This window comes from Phalaenopsis equestris, unplaced genomic scaffold (genome assembly GCF_001263595.1).
Source record: "Phalaenopsis equestris unplaced genomic scaffold, ASM126359v1 Scaffold000834, whole genome shotgun sequence".
NCBI lineage: Eukaryota > Viridiplantae > Streptophyta > Magnoliopsida > Asparagales > Orchidaceae > Phalaenopsis > Phalaenopsis equestris.
Genome location: NW_018165274.1, coordinates 76,136 through 82,261, shown reverse-complemented (window position 1 = coordinate 82,261; position 6,126 = coordinate 76,136).

Here is a 6,126-nt window from a genome sequence, read left to right as displayed (position 1 = left end):
TTTTTTTCTCTCTGTCGTGTGGGGTGTCGTGGCGTGATTTCATTGACTACGCACGTTACTCTACGTGCGTAGTACTGATGTAATATTTTTTCGAAATGGAGAGGGTATTGGGTGTTTATGTTCGCATTGTATTTCCTATAATTTCTATAACTTATATATAATTAGTAAGTTCCCTGCTTTCATTCGAAATGGAGAGGGTATTGGGTGTTTATATTCGCATTGTATTTCCTATAATTTCTGTAACTTATATATAATTAGTAAGTTCCCTGCTTTCATTTTTATATATTTGTAAGTTATATGCCGGTTACAGAGATATTACATAAGGTATAATGCAGATATAATTCTTCAATATTATCCTTATAACATACAGACATACGCAGCTCTACGTACGTTAGACGCACGCAAATATTTCTCGTTATTTAGATCTAAATATTATTACAACAATGCTATTTTTTTCATATACTTTTTTTTTTATAAATCTCTACAATTGTATAATATGACAATTCTAAGTAGATACATAGCACTTATTTCTTAAATATTTATATATATAATATCTAAACTTTAATTTTTTACATACATATTATCATATCTACGCAAAAAAAAAAAGTGTATTTCATTTTTTAAAGTTAATTTATGATATGAAAAAACTGGGTGGTACAAATGCAAAAATAAAATTTAAGTGCTTGTTATGTAAATACATGGGAGTTGGGTGTTATGTATGTAAATGCATTTTTACTTAATAAGTATTTAAATTATTAAAGTATTTTTTTTATTGTTCCATTAAGATGTCAATATTATAAAGTATTTGTTTTATTTATTCAATAATATTAATTTTTTTTTAAATATTCATATTTTGCAAATTTAAGAGATAGGAATAATTAAATATCATTTAATAGTGCATAACAGTTGTTTGTAAATTTATTATTTAAATATGTAGTTATCATTTAATAACATAATATTGTATCATATTGTAATATACAAAGGGACAATTACATGCTTAGCATCAGGAACATTTTTTTATTTACGAATCTACCGCCAACTTTCAACTATTTTTCAAACTCTCGCTCAAATATCAAAATTCATGATAAAACTTGTACCCATATTTTCTATTTTTATTAAATTCTCAATGATTTGATCATGACACGTGTAAATACATCAGATCGGTTGTTCTAAAAAATCGCTTAACTGCTAGATTTTATAAATAACAATATTTCGAGTTCTAAGTATGTAATTATACGTAAAAATTGTAAATAAAAAATAATGCGACATTAAAATTTAAAAAAATTCTCAAAAATATAAATAAATTTGAAAAAGTTATATTCACCAATAAGATCATTACAATATATAAATTCACTAATACATGTTGTATTATCCACTAAAATGAATTTAGAATTAGATAATACAATAACTCATTTAATGAATACCTCAAATTTGATACATAACATCTAGCCTTAAATGCATTCCAACTATGTATATGTGAAGCATGAGCCTAAATACTTCCCAAATGATATACAACTAGAAACCAAAAAATCATAATTTAAATGGGATAACTTTACCATAAATAAATTTATCATACACATTAAAGAGAATTTTTTAAATATGAGAATTAATTGATTGTTGTCTACTGGAAGATTCACAGCGGTAGAGTAATAATTTAGTGGCATAGTGTTGGACAAATATTCGGATAAAAGAGAATTAAGCACGATGGGATGCCAAGATTTTTTAAATAAAAAATATTGAACAGTGGAAAAATCATGAAAAAATAATTCACTGTATAATTGTAAGAACATAAGCTCACTTTTCTCTTAAATTAGAGAAGATGGAATTACCGTTGGACAAATATTCGGATAAAAGAGAAATAAGCACGATGGGATGCCAACATTTTTTAAATAAAAAATATTGAACAGTAGAAAAATCATGAATAAATAATTCACTGTATAATTGTAAGAACATAAACTCACTTTTCTCTTAAATTAGAGAAGATGGAATTACAATGTTGATGTACAATGGTGATTTAGCAATAATAGTTGTAACGTGATTCAAAGGCCTTAGCGATTGTAATGAAGTCAGTAGTCATCCATGAATGTTGTAAGAGGTGGTTGTAACTTCAACTGGTTGTAGAAGTTGTAGTTAAATGTATTGGTAGTAGTTGGTCATCTAGATCGTACATGGTTGTTTCATGAGTGTTAGTTGACCAAAGGGGTTGTAGGAGGGGGCTGTTGTGAGCCACATAGATTGTAGTTGGTCACATAGCCCAAGGCGGTGAGCTACGATAACATTAATAAGTCACAAGGGTCGGGATTGTGATTTGCATGAGTTTTTAACCACGCGGGTTGTACTTGGTCACGTTAGCTATAGCGGTGAGCTACAATAACATCTGTATGTCATATAGACTAAAGTTGGGAGTTGCATGAGTTGTGGATCACGAAAGTTGTAGTTGGTCACGTATGTCATTGTGGTGAACCGCAATAACGCATGTACGCCACGCAAGATGGTGTTGGGAGATGCATGAGCTATGGACCAAGTAGGTCATAGTTTGTCACATAGAACATAGTGATGAACTACAATAATGTTTGTAGTCCACAGAGGTCAAAGTTGGGAGATGCATGAGTTATAAACCACATAGATCGTAGTTGGTCATGTAGGTCATAATGGTTGGCTATAATAACATACGTAGGTCATATAAGTTGAAGTTGGGAGTTGCATGAGCTATGAACCATGTAGATAATAGTTGGTCAGGTAGACCATAGTGGCAAACAGTATTAAAATTCATAGAACATAGAGGTCAGAGTTGGGAATTGCATGAGATATGGACCACGTAGGTCATAATTCGTTATTTAGGCAACAATAAAAAACGATATAAAGAAAGCACACACACATTTCTGGCACTTAATTTGTATTTCTTGCATATTTTACCACCTTATGATGCTTGCAAAAAATATTTTTTGTTATGTTGTGCAGATTACATGAATTAAACTAGTTGGGGGAAAAAATAGGTGAATTTAGAGCGTGAAGAGGAAAGTTGTGCCAGCTCACTCGCACCTATGTTGGAGAGCACTTATGCTAGGTTGAAAAACGGGGAGCATCTGCGCCCTTGTCTGCTTTCTAGATATTTGCAAGCTAGAGCATGGTGTGCTCGTGTCGAAACCAAGGCGTGCTTGCACCAAACACCCAGTGCACTCGTGCCTTGCCAAAAACTCAGAATTCGGTGCATCCACACATGCTTCTTCCTTCAAAAGTGCACCAGTGTCATTTGTTCAGTGCACCCCCACTAGTCCCAATCAGGGCTCAATACACCCAAAACAGGAATAGGCGCGGGTGCGTCCAATTCATAGATTATAAATTTGGGAAGATTTATTGCATTTGGAGGAGAGTTGGCGATGGCTATAAATACATGCTTCTAATTGATGGGAGACATCAGGAGGCGACTGAAGGCTAGGATTTTAGAGAGGATTGAGAGTCTTCCTTCTTCCTCAAGGGAGCAAACCTTTAAGGATGTTTATCTCTTCTGATTTATTTATGTGTTTCAAAGATGTTGTAATTTAGGATTTTGTTATACAACGATGATGTATTGTAAGTTAGGAGAACCACGATGTATTGTAAGTTTGGATTTATTAACGAGTACTGTGGGAGCGAGATCATTGTAGGAAAAGGTAAACTAATTTTGTGGAGAGGGACAAAGCTTTGAAAGTAGTTTATCTTCACTTATGCATTGATTTTTTTTGTTTTTGATAATTCATTTTAGGATTTTACAAAGCATGTCGAGTAGCTAATTTTCTTTCATGCTTATGAGGTTTAAGTCTGGTGTTATTTGTGGTAATTATTTGAATTGTTATACATTGGAATAAATAAGAATTTCAATGATTCAAGAGTGGGGGGCATGAGTTAGTGGATCAATAAACAACTGATTTGAACCCTCAACCCATGGCCAAGCAAAATTCAATCCTTTTAATAAAGATCAAACACACCTTACAAAACTTTCCAAAAATTACAAGTTTATCCCTAAGCCCTGAGAGCATGATAGTGAGTAAGGGTTAATTTAATATTATTTGAGGAGTAGTTAAAGGATAAAATATAAGTGATAATGAAACATCTTAAAACACTAAAAGCTCAAGCCCAATTAAGGGGAAATGAGTGGAATATTCTTTAATGGCCATAAGCATACCCCCTTGGGTGCTTACTTGCATAACTCGCAATATGACATTATAAATTGGTCATTTGCCTTACTCATGGGATAATTAAGATATCAATAAGGCTACATTGAGCATAGTTTAAGGCATAATAATACAACTTCATATTCAACATGGGATGATCAACATAACAACAAAGTAAGGCCAAATGAACTTGAAATAATCCATGAGATTTTAAAGTTCATTCAAAGTTACCCTCTGAACACCTTGACAAGATTCTAGATATTTCATAAAACATTCAAGCTTACTAGGATTTGTTGAAGAAAATCATCCTCAAAACATAAGAACTCACTAATATATGATCCAGACCCTTTAAATTAACAAACACATTAGTGGAAACTATCCTGTCACCACTTAACATACAATAAAACCCAATACTCAAGAGTATGAGTCTTGCATATAGTATTTTGACCCTTGTTGGCAACCGGGGATATTTGAAATATAGCGGTATATGGATCATCAAGCGATGCTATAAGTAGGACGATTTGGGGTTAAACTATTAAAATGTATGAGATCTTCTGAGGTTGCCCCACTAAATATGACTTCCTACAAAAAATAAGTAGCCAACAGAGTCACCCATCATTTAGCCTACTGTAAAACCACTCTAATATTTACCCTAGCAGACAAACACAATAAACAAAACAATCACATAAACAAATTGTAACAATTGCAATCACTATTACAATTGTCCTACTAAGATCTAAGATCGGTGACCTAAGAAAGTTACGTGTGTGTGGTATGTGCGGTAAGTAAAAATATTAGGATTTAGTTTTTGAGTTAAAATTTAATTTAATATTTAAGTTTTATGAAAATATGGTTTGATTAAGTATTCATTGTTTTGGTGTGATTTATTAATTTTTGTTGATTTTTGTTTTGAGTGTTTGTTGTATTTATTCAAAAAATTACTCTTTATATTTATATGGCTATAATGAATATACAAGTCTTATAAAATACACAAAATGACTGAAATAAATGATTTAGAATCTCATAAAATAAAATGTAAGTTAATATTTAATAATTTTGTATTTTTATGATTTTGTTAGAAATTATTTATTATTAAAATTTGCTTTATTTATAATTTTCAATTAATATGAATATTTTTATTTAAATTGATTCAAATATTTGAGAAACTTATTGGGAAGGTTAGAAGTGACTTCAAATGTGTTCATGATAAATTTTGTGATTTATTGAATGTTTTTATTTTTTATTATTTGAATTTTTATTTACATTTTTCATTCCAAAAAAAATAAAATAAATCCAATTGACCTCCCAATATTATGAAAATTTACATAAAGTGGTTAGTATAAGATTCTAAACATGTTAGGAAAAAGACTAAGGGAAGTGGATTATGCTCCTGTCTTCTCTCAGACGGTTTAGTTTATTGAAAATGTTAACATGAAGGTTTTAAGGTGGACCATTGATTGAGGACTAATCACTATTCAAAATAATGATTGTTTGATGATTGAACCATCTTCTAAACTCCACCAATCATGATAGAATAATCATTAAACAATATTTAAACTATGCTTAAAATATCTTTAAATATTCTAAATAATATTTAAAATAGATAATGATTTTATCATGATTTTATTAATATTCAATTCATATATGTAAGTGGTTCAAATAATATTTGCTCGTGATCAATAATGTTTTGAGGATGGGTTGATCATAATTTAACAAATATTCAAAACTAGTATGAACATTATTTGATCTTGATAAATGATGGTTAAAAGATGATTTGATTATAGTGTGATATTTATTCAATTATGGTTCAAAGGTGCTCTAAAGATTATTTGATCAAAGTTAAATCCTGGTTCAATCAATATTCAAAGTTAGCTTGAAGATTATTTGATAATGATTTGATATAGTCTCAAATATGAATTATTCAAAGTGCACATTTTAAATTTTTGCAATTTGCTTTATATATATATATATA